Source organism: Dermochelys coriacea, chromosome 11 (assembly GCF_009764565.3).
Source record: "Dermochelys coriacea isolate rDerCor1 chromosome 11, rDerCor1.pri.v4, whole genome shotgun sequence".
NCBI classification, from domain to species: Eukaryota; Metazoa; Chordata; order Testudines; family Dermochelyidae; genus Dermochelys; species Dermochelys coriacea.
Window position 1 is genome coordinate 37,355,477 of NC_050078.2, and position 26,572 is coordinate 37,382,048.

A 26,572-nucleotide genomic window follows, 5' to 3' on the forward strand; every position below is an offset into this window, starting at 1 on the left:
TAAGAAGAGGGCAGCATTATCTCCTGTAAATGTAAACAAACTTGTTTGTCTTAATGATTGTCTTAACGATTGGCTGAACAAGAAGTAGAACTGAATGGATTTGTAGGCTCTGAAGTTTTACATTGTTTTGTTTTTGAGTGCAGTTATGTAGCAAAAAAATTCTAAATTTGTAAGTTGCACTTTCATGACAAAGAGATTGCCACAGTACTTGTACGAGGTGAATTGAAAAATACTATTTTTTTCTTTATCATTTTTACAGTGCAAATATTTGTAATCAAAAATAATACACACTGATTTCAATTACAACAGAGATTACAATATATATGAAAATATAGAAAAACCAAAAATATTTAATAAATTTCAATTGGTATTCTATTGTTTAACAGTACGATTAAAATGCAATTAATCTCAATTAATTTTTTAAATCACAATTAATTTTTTTGAGTTAATCCCCTGAGTTAACTGCGATTAATTGACAGCCCTAATTATGATATTAAATGGTTAACTATAAGTAGTAGCAGCAACAATAGCTGCTGCTTCTGCCACACCCTTTGGGCAATGCCTTATTGTAAAAAGCTCTAGATTTGCAAAAAATGAGAAGAGCCCGTGTACTGTTATATCAACAGAAACAGCTATTTGAAAGCTGCTGGATGAAGACTGTTAGCCACACTGACTTATTTTAAAGCAAAGATTTCACTTTTTTTTCTTTTCAGATAGTGGTGAGTTTCCACTAATTTAATATGTTTTGTTATAACGCTACAATAACTGTGTAGATTATAAATTTGATTTCTGTAAAGATCTGAATGTAAAGAAATAATCAATAACCCAGTCAGAGCTTAATGGAGCCTAGATTTACTATAAGTGTAAAGTATGAAATATATTTTGTTTTATCTTTTTAAATGTATTTTGATCCAGAAGAAAAATGATAGGAAAATGTGCCCTATTAATATAAATAAGAATAGTTACTTGGAATTGCACTTTATGTTTTAAATATGCAACATTACAGAATGTTACAAAGTATTGAACTTAATTTTATGCAGAGGATAGAGGTAATAAAATATTTCTACAGATAATGTACATACTGAGTGGCAACAAAGTTGAAAAACAGCTGTACTAAGGGAAGGCTACAACATGCCAACGTTTTGTTAAATAAAAATATTTGATGCAATATTCAAAAGATTGTGGAACATAAAATCCTTAATTGCAAAGATAAGACGCAATAGCTATGTACTTGTACATAATATATGTATTTCTCTACTGATTTTACAGCCTTTTAGAATCTGAATCAGTTTCCTGAAGATGAGATCATCTACAGAAAAGCAAGATTATTTGACTTTGACAAATAATAGGATCTGTTGTGTGTGTTTAGAGATATTAGTTTTTTAAGCTATATAATTTTAGGGATCATTTTAGAAAACAACACACCACAATTTACGGTGCAGAGTTACAAACATAAAAAATCTTTAAATTAGGTGTGTCTACAAAAATTATCTTTATACGTGCTAAAGTAAGTTTGCAGTATAACTATGTTAAAGAGACTGGAAAAAACAATAAAATTATTAAATAATTTTACAGGCCCCATTCTTGCAATTTAATCCACACAGGCAGATAATTGGGCTGTATGCAATGTGCCAGAGTCTGCCTATCTGGATCTAGTTGCAGGATTGAGGGACAACATAATCTAGTGGAGACAAAACCAGACAGAGTCAGGAGACCAGAGTTCTATTCCCAGCTCAACCCCTGAGTCATGTGACTTAGGATAAGTCACTATACTTCTGCGTGTGTCAACTTTTCCATGGACACAGTGGGGAATAATGATACTTTAAAAAAGTATTTTGAGTTTTATGCGTGAAAAGCACTGTGTAAGTACTGTCATCATCAAATATAATCCTGTCTGTGCTGGTTCAGTGGTTGTGTCTGCCCTTGACATGGCATTGGCAGAGTGTGAGAACAGTTGTCACCTGACCAGATAATATTTGGTCTAACTTGTCATTTTTATGTTGCAATATAGTGTGTCTAATTGAGATGCAATATGTTGTGGCATTTGACATTGTATGTTTTTGCAGTAATAACATCTTAAAGAATTCTAAGGCAATTTAGAAGAATATCCATTGCTTTCCCATAAATCTTAACTATGCTACCAGGAGCACTAGAGTGAAAGTCAGTTCTAGTTCTATCAGAGGAGAAAGAGAACTCCAACCACCAAAGCTCCCCAAGCAGGATATTGATTCACAATACATCCAACCTATGTAACAGAAGGAAGGAGGTATTATCCCAGCAGAATGACTCTCATTGTGTGATCAATGATTCTGAAGGTAGGGCACCATTGTCCATCCCTACCTGAAAACAGACAAGAGGCAATAGATGTGGTTTAGATAGGTCAGACTTTTATTCCCCTAACCATCCAGTAATACCTGACACTAAATTGTACAGTGCATCATCATTTCTTTATTTTTTTCCCCTACTTGGGAGGAGTGCCTTTAGCTGTCCCCCTTCCCAACCTGGTCCCAGCCAGCCCCTTACTGGAATCCCACCACCCTCCTCTGTATATAAGGGTTAAAGCTGCTGGAAAGGAAGGGGGTTGGCTCCCTGCTGTACAAGACATTAGGAGCCCCAATCCTCCTTCCCCAGCTTCTTTATGGGATGCTTTCCTCTAAATCCCCTTCCAATCCATTTTATCCAATCACCCCATTCTTTCCGTAAGAAGTACCTGCACTGGACAGCTGCCACATTGTTTAAGTTACTAAGCTGTGACATTTTAACCCAACCTCCCTCCTTCACTGCCCCAGGTCCCTGACCTGCTGTGGGGAAGGCAAATCCCTCCTCCTCCTTCCCCCCCCCCGTAAAGGTCAATCCGGTGGTGAGGAAATAATTCATTCCCAGTCCCCAAGAAAAAAGGGTCACTAGCAGTATAAGAGTATAAAAATATTGCTCGAGCATGCAGGGGCATAATCGAGAAGGCCAAAGCACAATTGGAGTTGCAACTAGCAAGGGATGTGAAGGGTAACAAGAAGGGTTTCTACAGGTATGTTAACAAAAAGATGGTGGTCAGGGACAGAGTGGGATCCTTACTGAATGCGGGAGGCAACCCAGTGACAGATGATGTGGAAAATGCTGAAGTACTCAATGCTTTTTTTGCTTCGGTTTTCACAGACAAGGTGAGCTCACAGACTGCTGCAGTGGGCAACATAGTATGGGGAGGAGGTGAGCAGCCCTCAGCAGTGAACGAACAGGTTAAAGACTATTTAGAAAAGCTACCACGCACAAGTCCATGCGTCCGGATCCAATGCATCCAAGGGTGCTGAGGGAATTGACTGATGTGATTGCAGAGTCATTGGCCATTATCTTTGAAAACTCATGGCAATCAGGGGAGGTCCCGGACAATTGGAAAAAAGGCAAATATAGTGCCCAACTTTTAAAAAGGGAAGAAGGAGAATCTGGGGAACTATAGACTGGTCAGCCTCACCTCAGTTCCTGGAAAAATCATGGAGCAGGTCCTCAAGGAATCCGTTTTGAAGCACTTGAAGGAAAGGAAGGTGATCAGGAACAGTCAACATGGATTCACCAAGGGCAAATCATGCCTGACCAATCTCATTGCCTTCTATGATGAGATAACTGGCTCTGTGGATATGGGGAAAGTAGTGGACATGATATACCTTGACTTTAGCAAAGGTTTTGATACAGTCTTCCACAGTATTATTGCCAGCAAGTTAAAAAAAATATGGATTGGATGAATGGACTATAAGGTGGATAGAAAGCTGGATAGATTGTTGGGCTCACAGGTAGCGATCAACAGCTCGATGTCTAGTTGGCAGCCAGTATCAAGCGGAGAGCCCCAGGGGTTGGTCCTGGGGCCAGTTTTGTTCAACATCTTCATTAATGATCTGGATGATGGGATGGATTCCACCCTCAGCAAATTCATGGATGACACTACACTGGGGGGAGAGGTAGTTATACCGGAGGGTAGGGATAGAGTCCAGAGTGACCTAGACAAATTGGAGGACTGGGCCCAATAGAAATTTGATGAGGTTCAACAAGGATAGGTGCAGAGTCCTGCACTTAAGATGGAAGAATCCCATGCACCACTACAGACTGGGGACTGACTGGCTAAGCGGCAGTTCTGCAGAAAAGGACCTGAGGATTATGGTAGATGAGACGCTGGATATGAGTCAACAGTGTGCCCTTATTGCCAAGAAGGCTAACGGCACATTGGGCTGCATTAGTAGAAGTGTTGCCAGCAGACTGAGGGAAGTGATTATTCTCCTCTATTCGGCATTGGTGAGGCCACATCTGGAGTACCGTGTACAGACAGGATGTGGACAAATTGGAGACAGTCCAGCGGAGGGCAACGGAAATTATTAAGGGGCTGGAGCACATGACTTATGAGGAGAGGCTGAGGGAACTGGGCTTATTTAGTCTGCAGAAGAGAAGAGTGAGGAGGGATTTGATAGCAGCCTTCAACTACCTGAAGGGGGGGTTCCAAAGAGGATGGAGCTAGGCTGTTCTCAGTGGTGGCAGATGACAGAACAAGGAGCAATGGTCTCAAGTTGTAGTGGGGGAGGTCTAGGTTGGATATTAGGAAAAATTATTTCACTAGAAAGGTGGTGAAGCACTGGAACGGGTTACCTAGGGAGGTGGTGAAATCTCCATCCTTAGAGGGTTTTAAGGCCCAGCTTGACAAAGCCCTGGCTATGATGATTTAGTTGGGGTTGGTCCTGCTTTGAGCAGAGGATTGAACTAGATGATCTCCTGAGGTCTCTTCCAACCCTAATCTTCTATGATTCTCTGATATGCTCACAGAGGATCATGAAGAAAGCAAGTCCTCTTCTGTATAGGTGGGAGGGTGGCTGTATGCAGTCCAATCTCAGTGAGAGAGAGCTTCTCTGGAACTATCCGAGGTATAAATATCACCACACCCTCCAGTCACCTTAAAGAGCAATACTTCCTGTTCTTCCTTGCTTCATCCAGGTACATCTTCCCCTCTCTCCCCCTCTGCCACCAATTTCAGAGGGAGCTTTTATGGGTCAATAATCCCTTTTCTTCCAGCTGGCTGGCCAAAGGTCCCACTGTGTAGAGTTGCGGTGAGCACGTTCCCTAGCAGCTTCTGAGAGCGGATTAATGCAATCCTAGGAGCATTTTAGCTATCCCATTGTTACATTCTCTTTTAAAGAGAACACATTTTCTTGTTTGACATCTGTATATCTACTGTAAGATTGTTTATACAAGCTTCGCAAATGCTGTCGTAGGAGTCATATGCATCACAATGGCAAGTTTGTACAAACAACCTTACAGTAGATATATATATAAAGATGTCACACAAAGGAATTTGTGCTTTTTAATAAAGAATGTACCAGCATGCTAGATAGAATATGCAACTATGAATGGGTCAGAAAATTACTCCAACAGTAGTGCTGCGCAGTGAGGAAAAAGCAAAACTTCGGTATGGTAACCATAAGCACTCTCAGAAAGAATAAGGTAATTTCATAGCTCATGGTACCTAAGCATGAAAGGCATTTTTATTAAATATGTATATAGTACAGTAGATTCATATGGGGCTTTACAATGTTCAAACACATATAAGGAGCACCAAACAGTTTAGAACTACTCAATTTATATTGATTAAGAATAAAGTTTATTTAAAAAAAAATTGTGAATAAATTTAATTGTGAATAAATCAAATAAATTCTAACTTGCCTTTTCAAGAAGGAGAGAGTGAAGAGTAGAGCCACAAAGATGCTTTGCCAAAATTTTAGCCCTTCTGCTGGGTCCACTTGGCATAGAGACAATGAGCAAAATGTGTGTCTGCTTTTTCTATGCTCAGAAAATGAGGGTGGAAGACAGATTGAAGGATAAAGAAATGTGCAGTCTCTTTCTTAAAGAGGAGTCTTATCTACGAGTTTCAGGTCTGCACAGGCAGGGGTAGACATGGTAAGAGCTATTTCAGTAATATTTCTGTCTAGTGTTTGGAGACTTAGGTTTGGTTTATAAAGAACTCTATTAAATATACTTAACGTTAATTTCCATTTAAAAAAATTTTTGCTAACCTCTTGTGGGTATTTCCTAATATTAAGGTGTGATCAATCCACTTTTTCACTATTTGCAGAACAATAAGCAGCTGCATTCAAAAATGGATAAATATGAATAACTAAATCTTGCAACATCTCCCTTCCTTGAGATATGGTGCTGTTTCAACCAATAAAGAGGGACACAAGAACATGGATTGTTAGCTTCAGAAAAACTCATGGATTTTTTTCATTACTAAAATCTGAAATCTTTATGGATGATAACAACTGGATTATTTTCAACAGTTTACCATAAAATATTGTCACAGCACTGATTAGCTTGTAAAAACAGAAAGGAAGAAACTGAAGAAAAAACCCCTCCCATTAACAAGACCTTACAGATCTCATTGCTTTAGAATAATTACCAAACAAATCAGCCCAAGAATCTACTTCAAGTTCAGAGAATCCAGACATCAAACAAGAAGGTGCACTGCTTTCCGTGGGGGCTGCCACAAGAATCCACAAAACAGAAATGAAGGGAATAAACTGGACTCTCTTCTTTTGCCTCAGGAAGTACCTCTCATACCTGAATTTTAGATTTTTTTGGGGGGAGGAGCACTTATGTTGTTCTGGGGCTAGATAAGATGTAAATTTGCATTTAACAAAAATGGTTTAGTGTGCATGTGTGTGAATGTTTTAATTATGTGTACATATATGGGGAATTTATATATTTGTAAATAGTCTGAGTGGGAACTCCCTGTTTGTGGCAACTAACATCTCAGAGACATTAAAAAAATAAACCCCACTTCTTGCCACATGACAAGTGCAGCAGTATTCAGCCATAATCTGAATTAAGCCAGGTCACCAAGGACTGATTATTCAATATCCAATACAAGACACATTCACCTTCTTTTAAAATGGTTAATTTTGTCCATGTATCAAAGTTTTATCACAAATAGCCAAATATTAAATATTTTTGTATATAGGATATTGGGTGAAATCCTGATCCCATTGAAGTCATTGTCAAAACTCCCACTGACTCCAGTAGTGCAGGACTATGACCCATTCTCTGGTTTTAATGTATTTAATTCAGTTTGGGCCTTATGCTAATTTGTGGCTAGGCAGAAACTGTGGGCTGGATTCACTGGATCTGTATGTAATATATTATATATGCACATTAACAATTTTCTCCTAGCTGTAGAGTGAAGGAAGGTACACAATTCCATAGATACATAATGTAGAAGAATCCAGTTTGGGGAGATACCTCAATATTGATTCAAAAATGATACTAATAAAATTATAACTTAATTTTTTAAGTTGCTACCAACTTGTTTGCTCCTCAAGATGAAGCTACAAGAATGTTGAAGCCAGGATGCTGGGAAATATAACAATACATATATTTAGCTAGTTATTTTTACGAAGTTACGAAGCTAAGCATGGAAATCCCATATGGTTCTACTTCTCTCTCCCCCAAGGACAAGCAAACAAAGAAAACAAAACTTTGTAAGCCTTCATGTTTTAGAAAGAAACATGTGAAGAGAATGTGAGGTATATCATCACAGCAATAAAGTTGACTCTACCAACCCAGACCCTTTTACAAGAAATCTTGCTTGTGTTCTTAAAAACTCTGGAGAAAAACATGTGTAGTTGAAGATGTTTTAAAGTTCTGTTTATTTCTTAAATGCTGAAATGACAAATGCCTTTGGATTTAGAGGAAACCTTCACCCAACTCAGGAAGAAAAAGAATTGTTCCAAAAATTGTCAAGAGTCAACAACTTAAGCTAAAGACTTCCTAAAAGTTATTTAATTTTGAAAGACTGTTTTGAGAAATAAAACCTTTTATATAAATAGGCACGTTTGTGCTTTTTGAACACAGAATTTCATTTCCTGTCAAACTCTATAAAACCGAAAGAATATCTCAGCAAATAGACTGAATAAAAAGAAAGCATTAAAACGAGCTTTGAAAGTTATCTGATGCTTTCCTTTTGCAAGAACAAAGCCAATTAAAGAAATGTTGCATATTCATTAAACAGACTACATATTCAGGAGCTGAAAGTGTCATAAAGGAAGGCCAACCCCAAAGACATGAAGCCACTGAAAGGATGACAGCAACCATCTTTGAATCTAAAGATGCCTGAAAGAGGTGTGTTTTCCTATAATTTCATGAAAAGAAGAAGAAGGGTATACAAACTCTGAAGAAAACACCCCCACACATACACATCTCCTACAAGAAAAACATAGAAGACTCAAGAAACAGCCAATCCAAGGAAAACCTTCCCAAGACTTCAGGTTGGATTGGTGAGAGGAAGTTAACTAAGACACTGCCAAGAGATTAGATTTAAAACTCTTGTAATGATTTTTGGGATGCTGAAATGCTGTTGTAATTTAAAAGATTAACAATTTCTCCTGTTAATTACTAAGTGGTTAGACCATGCATTCCTACAGAGGAGACAGGGGCTAAACATTAGTAAACAGAGACAGCAGGATGTAACTGGATTTAAGATTCTTAATATTAGTAACTGATCTGTCTAAAGACAGCTCCTTAAAAAGCTTCTAATTTAAATATCTTCTTCGATTTCATAGGATATAGTTAAGATTGCTTACCTTCATAGAATCATATAAATGAAGTACTGGAAAGGCCCTCAAGAGATCAGCTGGTCCATTCCCCTTCATTGAGGAAGGACTAAGTATTATCTAGACCATCCCCAACAAATGTTTGTCTAATCTGTTCTTAAAAACCTGCAACAATGGAAATTCCACAATCTCCTTAGGTAATTTGTTCCAGTGCTTAATTACCTTTATGGTTAGGAAGGTTTCCCTACTGTCCATCCTAAATCTCCCTTATTGAAATTTAAGCCCATTACTTCTCCTCCTGTCCTCCTTGAATGTCCCCCCTCAGTTTCTCTTTTCCTGTGTACTCTCTATACCATTATCCAAATCATTTATAAAGATATTGAATAGAACCAGATCCAGGAAAGATGCCACTCCATATGCCCTTCTAGATTGACTGTGAACCAGTTAAGTTTTGTGATAACTACTTTCCGAGTGTAGTTTTCCAACCAGTTGTGCACTCGCCTTATAGCAGGTTAGTCTAGGCTTTATCTCCCTACTTGACTTATGAGGTCGTGTGAGACAGTATCAAAAGCCTTACTAAAGTTGAGAGATATCACATCTACTGCTTCCCCTATCCACAGGGCGTGTTACCCTGTCAAAGAAAGTTATTAGGTTGGTTTTGATATGATTCGTTCTTGACAAATCCATATTGTCTATTACTTATCACCTTATTATCTTCTAGGTGTTTACAAATAGATTCTTTGATTATTTGTGCCATTATCTTTCCAGGTTCCAAAGTTAAGATGACTGGTTCCCTGGATTGTCCTTATTCCCCTTTTATAGATCAGTACTTTATTTCCCTTTTTCCACTCCTCTGGGATCTTTCATTCTCCATGTGTTCTCAGAGATAATCACTAATGGCTCAGAGATCTTTCAGACAGTTCCTTAAGTATTCTAGGATGTATTTCATCAGGCTCTGCTGACTCAAAGACATCTAGCTTGTCTAAATAATTTTAAATTCTTCTTTACCTATTTTAGCCTCAGATCCCATTTACACTGATGTTCACTATGTTAGTCATCTGATCACTGCTAACCTCTTCAGTGAAAACTGAAACAAAAAAGGCATTTTACTCTTTGGTCATTGCTGAGTTTTCTGTTATTGTCTTTCCTTCCTCATAGAATAATAGACCTACCTTGACCTTGGTCATCCTGCTTCTTTGCCCAGCTATAAATTGTTTAGGTTATTATTAATTACAAGACAGACTTTTCTTGCCTTTAAATTATTTTGCCCATACATAAACAATTTTAAGTACCTAATGAGATACTAAAATTCACAATAATTGTGGGAAATAATAAACTTTGATCTTCACTTACCAAGAGAAAAATGCCCCCCGAAGCAGTTCATTCTCAAGGGTGTTAAATGCTCTATTAAAAGCTCCCCACAGAGAGATGCTCAGAAGAGATTGTAATGGAAGTAACCAGTTTATAGTTTGTGCTTGGTCATTTGTGTTGTTTTGTTTAATGTTTTATTTTCCATGGTTAATAATTGTGATTATTTTGCTTGGGCTTAATTAAGGTGTGTCCTAAGGTTCATAAAGCGGCTAGTGGGAGCCAAATCCCTGAGTTGGCAGTAAAAGAAAATTAGTAAAAGCTGGCCTACTATTTCTTGTTTTTCTAAACTAAATATTTGTAGTAATTTTTAGAGTAAAATAACTTGGCTTCCAAAAATTTAAAACTATCCCTTTCAAACTCCACACAATCCTTCCCATGAAGTTTCTTTTCAAGTTAGGAATATCAACTAATATCAGCAGATGAAATTGCAATATGCTTCTCATGAAATGCAGTTTGATTTGTACACATGCTTGCGTTCTCAGTTTTGTAGGTCATGATGCTTAAAGGATGGAACACTGATGACAGGAAGATTTTTCTATTAGTTTATATGTGAAGTATATCAAACATTTTAATGTATATATGTTGTCCCTCAATTAATAGCTGCTTACTAAAGAGCTTGCATATTGTGTATATATGTTATTTATAGTGTAGCCCATCTTTTATTTATATACAGTAAAAGTAACACAGTGTTCACAATTTACAGTATTCACAATGGGTGAAAAAAGAGTGAAGTGACTCTTCAGGGTAATTTAAGTGAAAAGAGTTTTTAAAAAGAAAAAAGCTTTGTCCAGAATGGTTTTGTAATTGCATGAAGTGAGAAGAGGTAGCACATCTCAGATTAAAGCAAAGAGGAGAGCAAAAATGAACAGAGCTGTCCAAACAGAACAATTTAATGGATTATCATTTTCCATAAAGCTTCCCATTGTCCTCTCTAAAGTTTATGCTGAATTTACACTGCTGTCATATTCCACTCAGCACATCAGTTCCCCTATAGTTAGCCATGGTATCCAAAACACAGACAGTAATGATGAGGCAATAGTGCAGGTCAACTTGCCTCTTAATCTGTTAGCATCCCTAGAGCCCATCAGTCAGGTTCCAGTAACTGACACTGTACAGAAAATAGGATTGGGTGTGATTTCATATTTAGGGCCAGACTCAGATACTCTGATTCATATTGAATAGTAAATTTAGTGAAGTCAGTAATATGCTGACGAGTAAGATGCTGCTCGGTGTGAGTAAGGGTATGTAAATCTGGCCCTATATAAATAGTTCTTATACATTGTTACCATACATGATAATAAATGTTGAACATCCACATTTAATTTAGGAATTAAGGTTTACATTGCAATAGAATGAACCTTGTGCATGTTCATTAATGGTTAGTTCTGTGATCACTGTTTTCCCTTACAGAATCAGAATGCTTCCTACTTACCAGTGCCACTGGAAGAAAAGTGAGATTCATAGCTTCTGCCAGCCATTACTATATAGGTGAAGAGGCCAGGACATGCCTTATACTGGAGCTTCACAAGGTATGATAATTGCAATCTTGCCTCACTTATATCCATTCAGAATGCTGCTGCGAATAGTTTTCCTAACCTGTTGCTTTGACCATGTTCTCTCTCTCTTTGTATCCCTCCACTGGCTCCCCATGCTCTCTCATAAAGAGAAGCTGCTTGTCTTCAGTTTCAAGGCCCTTCATGGCCTATCTGCCCTCTACTGATCATCCCTCATTTGCTATTAAGATCTCAGTCTGACCGGCCCATGATGACAGCCTCCATTGCCCATTTGTTAAATTTTCAAACAAGCAACTTTGTGCTTTCTCCCACATTGTCGCTCACACTTAGGAGGAGTTCCCCATAAAAATCTGCAAAGTTACCTGATTATCCTCCTTCAAACTCTCCTTTTCAGGGGTGCCTACAAAAAACTTGACAAGAGTTAAATTGCTAGTATAGAGACCACTACCTATCATGCTGACCAATACTGTCTCATTGTTTCCTTGTACTCCATCTGTCTGTATCCATATGAAAAGGAGTACTTGTGGCACCTTAGAGACTAACAAATTTATTTGAGCATAAGCTTTCGTGAGCTACAGCTCACTTCATAGGATGCATTAGAGCCGTAGCTCACGAAAGCTTATGCTCAAATAAATTTGTTACTCTAAGGTGCCACAAGTACTCCTTTTCTTTTTGCGAATACAGACTAACACGGCTGCTACTCTGAAACCTGTATTCATATGGTCTCCCTTGTTTTATGCTTGGAATGAGGAAGGGACCTTCTTTTTGTTCTGTTTGTGTACAGCACCCACAATCGGGTTGTGGCCCGTGACTAGGGCTCCTAAGTATTATAGTAATACTAATAATAGCAATATGCAAACTCACTAGATAATGCAGATACTAGCACTACTTTTATTCTGCAATTTGTACAGAGCAGTCTGGAATCTGAGATGTGCATAAATTCCAAATTATACATTTCAGCTGTGGCTAACAGGGTAGAGACAGATAAGAACTAAAGATTTGCAGCACATCCAGAAGGCAAGAGATTTCTAAGAATGAATTTACTAAAACCTCTGATGTGAAAACATGCTTCACAAGAAAGTGCAATCTTATGCTCCATGCTTTAACTGAAACAACATTTAAACTCCTCAAGGAGTATCCTTTCTATTTTCTATCCCCTAAAGCAGTCTCACTTATAATAATTACCTCCTTAGGAAGGTATCTGAATTGGGAGCATTATCCAGCGTTATAGAGATATGGTGATACTGCTTATTGCACTAGATTTCACCCTGAAGGAAAACACAATTTTCCATTCACAAGACATTATTCAGTCATCATTTTTCACCATCCCTTCACACATAAAAGAAAGCAATGGATTGTATTTGATGTCAGGAGAACTGTAGGAATTTATCTAAATAGAATAAAAAGACAATTTGCAAAAAAGTGCTGAGCATCCAGGAATTCCCACTAAGGTCAATGGGAGCTGCTGGTTACTCAGCACTTTTGAAAAGTACGTGATTTATTTAGGTGCCTAAATCTGAACTTAGGCTCCTATTTTTTAAAATCTTGTCCTTAACCCACAGCCGGTTTTATTTCTTTAGGCCTGAAACTACTATTGCCAAAATGGACCAGAACCTGAATTTTAGATTCCTACTAAGGTAAGAACATAACATTGCCTTAGGAGATTAACATTGATGCTATGATATCCACATCAGCCTCCTGGGCTGGGAGGCCAGGGATATAGGCAGAAGAAATGTATAAGACTGCAACTTGTTCAAATAACTAGTCTTATAAGACACTACAGATTGGAGGAGCCTCTGCAGGAGGCTGCTCTGTGCTTGGATAGAGAAATACTTTACCAACAATATTAAATTTAAAGTTTCCTACTTCTACAATTGTCTATTGGTTTATATTTTCTCCCACCCTTTTTGTCTGGAGCAAAATGCTAGCCGCTGTCCATAAATCAGCATTACCCGACATGCAGTCATGAGAAAGAGAATAGTTTATTACTTGATGATTTGCTTTCTCTTATTAATATGTCTGGTAATTCATCTCTCCCTGCTCTTGAGGAATACGTATTTCAGTTGCTCCCAGCAGAGCTATTAAGTTTTATTTAATGTTAGTTCAGGATTAGTCAACTTTACAGCTATGTAGAAACAAATCTTGAGGGGCAAGTCAGAAGGGCAAGTTTGAGGTCACTGCCCATGTCTGACAGTCTTGAATGCAGTCTGTGTAGCTGCTGGGCAGGACGTAACCCAGAAGTCAGGATTACCAGACAGACTGTCTAAGAGATCATAGAATGTATTTCACTAAACTGCGATTCCAGCAGCAAGAGGCGCAGACTCAGTTGTTTGTTGCTGAGGCACTCCTCTGGGAAAGAGCTTTGAGCAAAGAGAAAAAGGGACTCCCTCTCGGCCATCCCTCAACCGAAGCAGCACCATTACACAGCAGCACAATAAAACTTACAAAAGGCTGCTCAATTTCTCTGTTGGTTCTCAGAAGCTTTTTCTGCACCAGCCAGTCACACATCATCTCCAACACACACAGAAATTTCCCAGGTGTTAAAGGGATCAAAAAATGTCCCACATTTAAGAATGACATGCAGATGTCAACCAAAAAGCACTAGTTATTTGCAGTATAATGCAGTTTTCCCAGCATACAGACAGTAATATTAATTTAATAAAGGACCCTACCGCCTAGAAAGTTACTAGTTTTGAAAAAGTAGTACATGCCGGGTAGAAATCTCTCACTTGCCATATATGGAATTTGGATGTTTTCATGGATGACCAGGCACTAGACTCCCACCAATTTTTAGTGAATAGAGGAGTATCCAGTCTCCTTCCAAGATGACTTCTGGCAAACCGTTCTGGATGTTAGTCCTTCCTTTCTTTCTCTCTTCTTCTTTCACTCTCTCTTTCCATTTCACTTTTTTAAAAAATAATAAAAACATACCACTACTGACAGTTAAAAGGCTGCAGTCTGATCTAGCTCAGAGTATTAGTAATGTGATTCAGTGCATTTTATATTAAAAGTTAAAATCAAGTCAGTAGTAAAAAATCAACAAAAAGTAGTTTCAGGAACTATACTTGTGCCTGAGTCACCCTACCAATTTTTGTGGTTTCACAACCCATTTTCTTAATTTTTTTAAAAATATTTTCTCTTCCCACTTGCTATGTGAGAGACCCACAGAAACAACAGGTGAAACTGTCTATATGGGGGGAAATATTGAAGACTGTACACAAAGTACTGTCAAATGCTCAGATACAGGCACAGAAAAAACAGAGAGAATAATTGTTTTTCCTCACATCTATTTATGTTGTAGTAATCCTGGATGTTACATGTAACACCAGTAAATAAAAAAATAATCATACTAAACTGTGCATGTGCCTTTAAGTTATGATTTCAAGTCCAACTCAGTAGTGACCAAATATTCTTAACATCTGATGGCTTTTGGTCAACATGAAATGAGTTGGAAAGTAGTCTCTTCAAGTCTGGATTGAGGCTTATGTATATTCCTTTAGTCTTCTCAACCTCTCATCTCTATTCCTAACATCATGAAGAAATTATTCCTCACTTCACGGTCATTTGATTCCTCAACTGGCACCCACTTATGGAGTGTAGTCATCCTTGACTAAGAGCTCCATGGAGCTAGTGATGGATTTAAGGACACATTTTTCTTACAAATATACATAGATATATATTTTACACATTTATACATACAATTACAAATGAAATATAAACATTATTTTAGAAATACTTGTGTACCTTTCAGTAATTCTGCAGCACTTTATGAGATAGTATCTTCCCTGTGAACAAATTAACTTTAAAGAAGAGAATCTATTTCTTATTAGTTTAAGCGGGGAAAGTACTTGATTTGAATGTTGGTTTTAGGTAAGTTTTCAAACTTTTAATGGATCAATGTAAAAGTATTTTGATCAACTTTTTTGGTTTTCTTTATAGGCAGACAGGTTCTAATTTGTAAATATGTATATTTTAGGGATTATGATAGGCATATGCTGATTTGGTGGTAATTGACTATATTGCTTTTGAAACTGATCAGCTAAATTAGTTCTGCATTGTAATATTATTTTTACACAGATCCAGCAACAAACCTGTTAAAGATTAGGGCGTGGAGTCTGAACATTTCAGTTTTATTCCTAGCTCTGCCAAAAACTCTTTCAGTGGCTTTGGCATTTGGATATGATAATCACATCAGAAATGCTTTAAGCAGACAGACAGATCTTGGGCAAGTCATTTAACTTCTCCTTGCCTCAGTTTCTTCATCTGTAAAATAAGAATAGTAATACTTATCTCACAGGGTACAAGGTTTATTTCATTAATGTTTGTAAAATCATTGGAGACGAAAAATGCTACAGAAAAGAGCCAAGTATTATTTGAAACATAATTATGAAGGTAGATTAACTACACACTTACTCCTCCTAAGAACCAGTGTTCCTCTGAAGTGTTTAAAATAATGAAGGAAATGTTTCCACTAGGAATGTTTCCACTAGGAAAAAGCTAACATTATTAATGCATGTCATTAGCTTGTTCTCATTACTCCTACCTGCTTTAGAAACTTCCTTTGTTCTTTTAAATAATATTTGTGCTAAACAGTCTTGCAAAATTTTCATAAAATCTTCACTTCAGGTACAAAAGTCTACCTCACTACTCTTCAATATGACACTATTGACAATTCAATTTTTTTAACTTGCTAGTAAAATAAAAAAAACAGAAGAACTACCTGTCCAAAACACATGGCTGAGTACAATTTTACAAAGTTTCCCAATCCTGGAAAGCAAGACTGGATAGGAAAGGACATGACTACTACAGAGTAACACTTCCTAACATATTTTTAGGTTTTTAGGGATGTAGTTTATCTTCATTCCCCATGTGCCTATAAATAAACAAAACCAAGTACTTTTATTGTTAAATATAAAATTATTTTTAAAACTAATTTGCACTGTTTTAATCCAAGTTTGTATCATTCTGAAATTATGAAAAATAACTGGGTTTTCCTTAAAATGTGCCCAAGTTTCTGGTAACCTGATGACTTTGGCATTTGATTTAACAAGACATTTTCTGCCATGGTATGTCCATAATCTGCAAGTAAAACCTAAAATGCCTCCTCACTTGAGTTTGATATTATGTGGTACTACATCTCAACAGTCTTGTGTTTTATAACAGTGTCTAGTAGAGAACTAGAAGCACGCAGGTAGTTCAAAAGTAATTTTGCCAAGTCTAAATTGCTAACCACAGGAAATTCAAGATCCCACTGTCCCGTTCTCTTTAAAATGATTAGATAAGAATTTAAATATCTGAATGTTAATAAAGACTTTCTTTGGTAAAAATATTATTCAAGTTTGAAAAGGCTAATATCACAATTTTTTTTGTCAATTTCAGAGCCATCCTCCAATCACAACTTTAGAAAGACCAAAATGTTGGCCTTGTTCTCCCCACAATAAATACATAAGTTTATTCATTTCATTTATTTGGCCTATTATCTAGCCTTTTGTAGTGTCTAACATAATTCTATTTATGGACCATTTTCCTTGAGCCACAAATCATAACATTTAAACATGAATATATTCATCCTCCTTTAGGAATATTTTGTCAAAAAGTTGGCATTGTAAAAATGTATGTTTCAAAATAATATCAAGACTTGAAAACTTTGCCCAGCCTGTAGTAGAGAATGACCATATACATTTCAAGCACTATTCTATTCAGTCTGAGAATAAGATGATGCTACATGAAGGGTAGGTTTCTAAATGACATCCCCATCTCACATTTAGAGTTGTATACACTTTAACATTAAGGAAAAAGTCTGAAAATCTCTTTTGTAACCTTTGTTTCAGTGGAGTATTTTTAATGAAGCGATTATGGAGGCCTGTGAGTTTTCTATCCCTATGACCATTGCTATGTATTTCATGTGCTATATTTAGACTTCTTCAGGCTTCCTTTTCTGAAAATAAATTTATCAGATTGACTCTTCTTGCTGCCAAAAGGTGCATTATCTTGAAATCATAGGGCTCTGCTGTTCCCATTTCGGTTCAATCAGTTTCTGAATTATTATAGTACTCTCCACTAAAGATACAGTATCACTTTAAAATACAGTCTTTAATGAAATGCAAGGTAGATTCCTGACACTGAGCTACATTTGAACTAATTTACCATATGCTCTTGTCTATCCTATTTATGTGCTCAGTATGCTTTTCTATAAGGCCTATTTAATCTAAGAAATATTAAGAAAAATAAGCTAATCCTTTAGGACTTGCTTTTAGCTGTTTATAACTCCATTCATAGTGTTGCAATAAGTACTTTAGCAACATACACTAGGAATAAAATACAGAAAACATGCAATGGAGTAATTTATTGTTTACTTTGTGAAAATCCTAATAAAGGCAGTTCTCAAAGTGAATGTGTATTTTGGGTATTATATGGATTCTGTTACATAAAATTTGCTTTAGCTGACAGACGTAACACATACTTATATACTTTGAAGAAGTGTTATAACAATTAGTTAACAATTAGTTAACGTAAGTAGAGTGCTTTAAAAACAAAAATTGCTAAGTATGCTCAGCTATAATATACTCTAATTATTTACTGATATTTCTCTGATATATCTCTTTTCTGCTTTCTCTTCCAGATCCACCCCACTTCATGTTCTCCACAGAGATTGCTCCGCTTCATTGAGATTCCATGTCAGTGCATAGATTTATGGTCATTAGAAACAACCTAGCTTGACTATATCAAGTATTAAATAAATAGAAAGATCTTGCACTGAAGCAAACGCCATTTATTTAGTGAGTAAGGAGAAAATGGTGTCCAGGGAGGGCTGAGAGGATGGAAGCATTCTGTGTGAGTAAATTTGGAACATACTCAAATGTCATTGGTTTAAAATGCACTCAAATAACCAAACTTGTGAAAGCTTCCTTGAGTTAGTTCATTTCTATTATAAGGTAGAATCATTGCAGCTTACTTTTGTTATCTTAGACCAATATCAACATCAAAGAATCAGTCTAATAGAGTCACAAGTACCTCTACATATCCTCCTAAATTCCCCTCCATGACCTTCACTAGTATTCATCTGGTATCTGTTGTTTTTTACCAAGAGAAGTGCCTCCTAGTGCATTTGGAATTATATTATAATGTGAATAACAATGGCTACTATTGGAAGTACAGTAGGACGGACCAGCAGCAGAAGGGTGACAGAAGTTGAACATAGGGACATAAAGATAAGGAGTGGAATACCTTGAGAGACAGAGAGAGAGAGAGAGATTTTAGAAGAAAGGGGTAAAGCCTACAAAACAGACACTGAGTTGGAATTTAGGTTGCTGCCTCCAGCCAAATTAGAATAGGTTGTGAGACTTGCAGAACAAAGAGTAAAGGAGTAAGGAGAAGGGTGGGGGCCTGATAATGCAAAGATTGAGAGAAGATACGTAAGAACAGGAGTACATCTGAGAGGGAAAGTGATGAAAACCTGAAAATGGGAAAGGGGGCAATGGGAATCTGCTATCACAAAGAGGGAGGAAATGGAGAAGCATGGGCATTTGGAAGCTTCAGCAATGAGTGAATGGGGGTTTGGTCAGAAAATATAAAATTTAGAAGTTGGGGAACAGGGAAAGATAGTAGCCTAGAACATTGGAAGGAATTGAAAGCACTTTGCAGGACAGGATTAGCATTCAAAAGGACCTTGACAAATTGGAGAATTCATCTGAATTCAACAAGATGAAATTCACTAAAGATAAGTGCAAAGTACTTCACTTAGGAAGGAAAAATTAAATGCACAACTATAAAATGGGGAATAACTGACCAGGTGGATAGTACTGCTGAAAAAGATCTGCATGTAATAGTGAATCACAAATTGAATGAGAGTCAACAACATGATGCACTTGCGAAAAAAGTTAATATTCTGGGGTGTATTAACAGGAATGTTGTATGTAAGACATGAGAGGCAACTCTACCAATCTATTCAGCACTGGTAAGGCCTCAGTTGGAGTACTGTGTCCAATTCTGGGTGACACACTTTCGATAAAGATGTGGACAAATTGGAGAGAGTCCAGAGAACAGCAACAAAAATGATACATGGTTAGAAAACCTGACCTATGAGGAAAGGTTAAAAAAACTGGGCATGTTCAGTCTGGAGAAAAAGAAGACCGTTGGCGGGGACCTGATATCAGTCTTCAAATATGTTCTCTGCGTTTACTGAATGTAGGACAAGAAGTGATAGGCTTACTCTGCAGCAGGGGAGATTTAGGTTAGATATTAGGAAAAACTTTCTGACTATAAGGGTAGTTAAGCTCTGGATTAGGCTTCCAAGGGAAGTTGTGGAATCCCCATCATGGGAGGTTTTGAAGAACAAGTTGGATAAACACCTGTCAGGGATGGCATAGTTTTACTTGGTGCTGCCTCAGTGCAGGGGGTTGGACTTGACTTCTTTCAGCCCTACATTTCTGTGATTCTAAATGTAAATTACTGCTATTATTATTTTATTACTGGAGTTCATTAGCATAGAATGAGGGTACAAAATAAAGTCTGGAACGACAGAGAGATGAGATGTTAAAAGACTGAACTGGAAGCGTGGATGGCTTGGAGGTAGAGACAGAATTCACAGAGAGGGTTAGGGAAGTCTGAAATTGCAGAAAGTGCAAGTGGACAAAAGGAAGAGTCTGGGTGTCAGAGCCGGATTTTTGCTGCCCCAAGCAAAAAAATTTTTGGCCACCCTTGCTTTTTTTTGTGCCTCCCCGCCCCTGGCTCTGCCCCAACTCCGCCCCTTCCCCAAATCCCCAGCCCCGCCTGCTCCCTGTGCATGCCGCATTTCCTCCCCCCTGCCCATTGCTTCCTGCAGCTCCCCCTCGCAACCCTCTCACCCTAGCTCACCTACGTTCCGCCTGCTCCCCTAAGCGCTCCGCTTCTCCCTGCTCCCTCTCGGGGGAGGGAGAGGCAGCACATTCAGGTGAGCAGGCGGAGCAGAGGTGAGCAAGGGTGAGGGGGAGCACAGGAAGTAATGGGGGGGTAGAGGAACTGCTCCCCACCTCTGCTCACCTCCATTCCATCACCGCTGCCTCCCCCGAGTGCGCCACCGCTGGGATTCTCCCTCCCTCCCTCCCAGGCTTGCCCCACGTGAAACAGCTGTTTCGCACGCAGCAAGCCTGGGAGGGAGTGGGGAGAAGTAGAGCGGCAGCAGCAGCATGCTCAGGGGAGCAGGCAGGGGCACATTTCTAGGGGCGGCATGGCCGGCACCGGAATGCCACCCCTAGAAATGTGCCGCCCCAAGCACCTGCTTGTTTTGCTGGTGCCTAGAGCTGGCCCTGCTGGGTGTGATGAATATGGAAATAATAGAAAGGAACAACAGAGAGATGGAGGAGAGAAAGACAGACAAAGTCTAGAGGCAGAGAGCCTACAAATGTGTGGGGCTAATCAAGTATCTGAGCAGAGAAAGTAAGCAGAGAAGAGCCATGTCAAAAAGATGAGTAACATAAGCCAAATAACTTCTCAACAACATGAAGGACAAACAGCCTATGTGACTCTGAACTTCAAAATGCTGCCACTGATGATAGAAATATTCTGTTCAGATGTTAATAATATAAGTAAAAGTTCCTTTTAGTAAATTAATCATTGCCACAGGAGGGCTAATCTTAACAGCAAGTGACACAAAAGACTGAGACAAAGACGACAGTCTAGGAGTTGCCAGATTTTCTCTCCATGATGGACACTAATTTTAGTTGGATATAAAATGATCTTTTTCTGTGTTTGTTTGGTGCTGCTGTGTTCCAGCTCAGTGGCGGCTGCTTTAAGTAATGGTGAAGTGTGTATAATTACATATAAGAACATAAGAATGGCCATATTGGGTCAGACCAATGGTCCATCTAGCCCAATATTTTGTCTTTTGACAGCAGCCAATGCCAGATGCTTCAAAGGGAATGAACAGAAAAGGACTATTATCAAGTGACCCATCCTCTGTCATCCAGTCCCAACTTCTGGCAGTCCGAAGCTTAGTGACAACTAGAGCATGGGGTTGCATCCTTGACCATCTTGGCTAATAGCCATTGATGGACCTGTCCTTCAGGAATTTATATAATTTTTTTGAACCGAGTTATAATTTTAGCCTTCATAACACCCCCGGCAATGAGTTCCATAGGCCAACTACACATTGTGTGTTACTTTTGTTTTAAACCTACTGCCTGTTAATTTCATTGAGTGACCCCTGGTTCTTGTGTTATGTAAAGGGTAGATAACTGACTGAGTCATCTATCTGCCGCCCTGACCGGGAAAACCGAGAAGTCTGCTGCTTGCCAGGGGCTAAGATTCGTGATGTGACGGAGAGACTGCCGAGACTCATTAAGCCCTCGGATCGCTACCCCTTCCTGCTTCTCCACGTGGGCACCAATGATACTGCCAAGAATGACCTTGAGCGGATCACTGCGGACTACGTGGCTCTGGGAAGAAGGATAAAGGAGTTGGAGGCGCAAGTGGTGTTCTCGTCCATCCTCCCCGTGGAAGGAAAAGGCCTGGGTAGGGACCGTCGAATCGTGGAGGTCAACGAATGGCTACGCAGGTGGTGTCGGAGAGAAGGCTTTGGATTCTTTGACCATGGGATGGTGTTCCATGAAGGAGGAGTGCTGGGCAGAGACGGGCTCCATCTTACGAAGAGAGGGAAGAACATCTTTGCCAGCAGGCTGGCTAACCTAGTGAGGAGGGCTTTAAACTAGGTTCACCGGGGGAAGGAGACCAAAGCCCTGAGGTAAGTGGGAAAGCGGGATACCGGGAGGAAGCACAGGCAGGAATGTCTGTGAGGGGAGGGCTCCTGCCTCATACTGGGAATGAGGGGCGATCAACAGGTTATCTCAAGTGCTTATATACAAATGCACAAAGCCTTGGAAACAAGCAGGGAGAACTGGAGGTCCTGGTGATGTCAAGGAATTATGACGTGATTGGAATAACAGAGACTTGGTGGGATAACTCACATGACTGGAGTACAGTCATGGATGGTTATAAACTGTTCAGGAAGGACAGGCAGGGCAGAAAAGGTGGGGGAGTAGCACTGTATGTAAGGGAGCAGTATGACTGCTCAGAGCTCCGGTACGAAACTGTGGAAAAACCTGAGTGTCTCTGGATTAAGTTTAGAAGTGTGTGCAACAAGAGTGATGTCATGGTGGGAGTCTGCTATAGACCACCGGACCAGGGGGATGAGGTGGATGAGGCTTTCTTCCGGCAACTCACGGAAGCTACTAGATCGCATGCCCTGATTCTCATGGGTGACTTTAATTTTCCTGATATCTGCTGGGAGAGCAATACAGCGGTGCATAGACAATCCAGGAAGTTTTTGGAAAGCGTAGGGGACAATTTCCTGGTGCAAGTGCTAGGGGAGCCAACTAGGGGGAGCGCTTTTCTTGACCTGCTGCTCACAAACCGGGTAGAATTAGTGGGGGAAGCAAAAGTGGATGGGAATCTGGGAGGCAGTGACCATGAGTTGGTTGAGTTCAGGATCCTGACGCAGGGAAGAAAGGTAAGCAGCAGGATACGGACCCTGGACTTCAGGAAAGCAGACTTTGACTCCCTCAGGGAACAGATGGCCAGGATCCCCTGGGGGACTAACATGAAAGGGAAGGGAGTCCAGGAGAGCTGGCTGTATTTCAAGGAATCCCTGTTGAGGTTACAGGGACAAACCATCCCGATGAGTCGAAAGAATAGTAAATATGGCAGGCGACCAGCTTGGCTTAATGGTGAAATCTTAGCGGATCTTAAACATAAAAAAGAAGCTTACAAGAAGTGGAAGGTTGGACATATGACCAGGGAAGAGTATAAAAATATTGCTCGGGCATGTAGGAAAGATATCAGGAGGGCCAAATCGCACCTGGAGCTGCAGCTAGCAAGAGATGTCAAGAGTAACAAGAAGGGTTTCTTCAGGTATGTTGGCAACAAGAAGAAAGCCAAGGAAAGTGTGGGCCCCTTACTGAATGAGGGAGGCAAGCTAGTGACAGAGGATGTGGAAAAAGCTAATGTACTCAATGCTTTTTTTGCCTCTGTTTTCACTAACAAGGTCAGCTCCCAGACTGCTGTGCTGGGCATCACAAAATGGGGAAGAGATGGCCAGCCCTCTGTAGAGATAGAGGTGGTTAGGGACTATTTAGAAAAGCTGGACGTGCACAAGTCCATGGGGCCGGACGAATTGCATCCGAGAGTGCTGAGGGAATTGGCGGCTGTGATTGCAGAGCCCTTGGCCATTATCTTTGAAAACTCGTGGCGAACGGGGGAAGTCCCGGATGACTGGAAAAAGGCTAATGTAGTGCCCATCTTTAAAAAAGGGAAGAAGGAGGATCCTGGGAACTACAGGCCGGTCAGCCTCACCTCAGTCCCTGGAAAAATCATGGAGCAGGTCCTCAAAGAATCAATCCTGAAGCACTTAGAGGAGAGGAAAGTGATCAGGAACAGTCAGCATGGATTCACCAAGGGAAGGTCATGCCTGACTAATCTAATCGCCTTTTATGATGAGATTACTGGTTCTGTGGATGAAGGGAAAGCAGTGGATGTATTGTTTCTTGACTTTAGCAAAGCTTTTGACATGGTCTCCCACAGCATTCTTGTCAGCAAGTTAAGGAAGTATGGGCTGGATGAATGCACTATAAGGTGGGTAGAAAGCTGGCTAGATTGTCGGGCTCAACGGGTAGTGATCAATGGCTCCATGTCTAGTTGGCAGCCGGTGTCAAGTGGAGTGCCCCAGGGGTCGGTCCTGGGGCCCGTTTTGTTCAATATCTTCATAAATGATCTGGAGGATGGTGTGGATTGCACTCTCAGCAAATTTGCGGATGATACTAAACTGGGAGGAGTGGTAGATACGCTGGAGGGGAGGGATAGGATACAGAAGGACCTAGACAAATTGGAAGATTGGGCCAAAAGAAATCTAATGAGGTTCAATAAGGATAAGTGCAGGGTCCTGCACTTAGGATGGAAGAATCCAATGCACCGCTACAGACTAGGGACCGAATGGCTCGGCAGCAGTTCTGCGGAAAAGGACCTAGGGGTGACAGTGGACGAGAAGCTGGATATGAGTCAGCAGTGTGCCCTTGTTGCCAAGAAGGCCAATGGCATTTTGGGATGTATAAGTAGGGGCATAGCGAGCAGATCGAGGGACGTGATCGTTCCCCTCTATTCGACACTGGTGAGGCCTCATCTGGAGTACTGTGTCCAGTTTTGGGCCCCACACTACAAGAAGGATGTGGATAAATTGGAAAGAGTACAGCGAAGGGCAACAAAAATGATTAGGGGTCTAGAGCACATGACTTTTGAGGAGAGGCTGAGGGAGCTGGGATTGTTTAGTCTGCAGAAGAGAAGAATGAGGGGGGATTTGATAGCTGCTTTCAACTACCTGAAAGGGGGTTTCAAAGAGGATGGCTCTAGACTGTTCTCAATGGTAGCAGATGACAGAACGAGGAGTAATGGTCTCAAGTTGCAATGGGGGAGGTTTAGATTGGATATTAGGAAAAACTTTTTCACTAAGAGGGTGGTGAAACACTGGAATGCGTTACCTAGGGAGGTGGTAGAATCTCCTTCCTTAGAGGTTTTTAAGGTCAGGCTTGACAAAGCCCTGGCTAGGATGATTTAACTGGGACTTGGTCCTGCTTTGAGCAGGGGGTTTGGACTAGATGACCTTCTGGGGTCCCTTCCAACCCTGATATTCTATGATTCTATGATTCTATGATAACACTTCATTATTCACTTTCTCCACACCAGTCACGATTTTATAGACCTCTTCATATTCCCCCTTAGTCGTCTGTTTTCCAAGCTGAAAAGTCTCAGTCTTTTTTATCTCTCCTCATATGGAAGCTGTTCCAGATCCTTAATCATTTTTTTGCCATTCTCTGTACCTCTTCCATTTGTAATATAATTTTTTTTTGAGATGGATGCAGAACTGCATGCAGTGTTCAAGGTGTGGGCATACCATGGATTTATATAATGGCCTTATGATAGTTTTTGTCTTATCATCTGTCCTTTTCCTAATGGTTCTTACATTCTGCTAGCTTTTTGATTGCCATTGCATATTGAGTGGATGTTTTCAGAGAACTATCCACAATGACTCCAAGATCTCTTACTGGAGGGTAACAGCTAATTTAGTATCCATCATTTTGTATGTATTGTTGGGATATGGTTTTCAATGTGCATTGCTTTGCATTTATCAACATTGAATTTCATCTGCCATTTTGTTGTCCAGTCACCCAGTTTGTGAGATCCCTTTATAACTCTTTATGATTTGCTTTAGACTTACTATCTTGAGTAATTTTGTATTACCCCAAACTTTCCACCTCACTGCTTACCCCTTTTTCCAGATCATTTATTAATATGTTGAACAGCAGCGGACTGAGGGGGACACTGATATTTACCTCTTTCCATTCTGAAAAGTGACCAATTATTCTTACCCTTTGTTTCCTAGTTTTTAACCTATCACTGATCTATGAGGAGACCTTCCATTTTTTCCCATGACTGCTTATTCTACCCAAGAGCTGTGGTGCGGGACCTTGTCAAAGTTTTTCTGAAAGTCCAAGTACACTATATCCACTGCATCATCCTTGTCCACAAGCTTGTTGACCCCCTCAAAGAATCCTGATAGAGTGGTGAAATCTTCCCCCACAAATCATGTTCTTCTATATGTCTGATAGTTTCAACCAATGGACCTGGTACTGAAGTTAGGCTTACTGACCGAAATTGCCAGGATCACCTCAGCCTTTTTAAAAAATTAGCATCACATTAGCTATCCTCAAGTCACCTGGTACAGTAGCTGATTTAAGTAATAGGTTATTACATACCACATTTAATAGTTCTTCAATTTCACATTTGATTTGCTTCAGAACTTTTGGGTGACTACCATCAGGTCCTGGGATTTATTAATATTTTATTTATCTATTTGTTCCCAAACCACCTGTATTGACATCTCAGTCTGGGACAATACCTCAGATTTGTCACCTAAAAAGAATGGCTTTGGTGTGAGAATCTCTCTCACATCCTCTGCAGTGAAGACCAATGCAAAGAATTCATGTAGGTTCGTCACAATGGCCTTGTCTTCCTTGAGTGCTCCTTTAGTACCTCAATCATCCAGTGGCCCGACTGATTTTTTGGCAGGCTTCCTGTTTCTGATGT

The 26,572-nt window shown here is 39.6% G+C and overlaps 1 protein-coding gene and 1 long non-coding RNA gene across 8 annotated transcripts in view; one reads left to right on the forward strand and one right to left on the reverse strand.

The window, feature by feature from the left end:
• Positions 1-26,572, reverse strand: part of LOC119863438 (sodium channel protein type 1 subunit alpha) — a 188,885-nt gene that overhangs the window by 147,155 nt on the left and 15,158 nt on the right. The gene's annotated exons all lie outside the window — the stretch shown is intronic.
• LOC122458104 lies at positions 552-13,098 on the forward strand. The gene is made up of 3 exons (XR_006277975.1): positions 552-719; positions 11,358-11,476; positions 13,042-13,098. It is a non-coding gene; the product is annotated as an uncharacterized LOC122458104 (long non-coding RNA).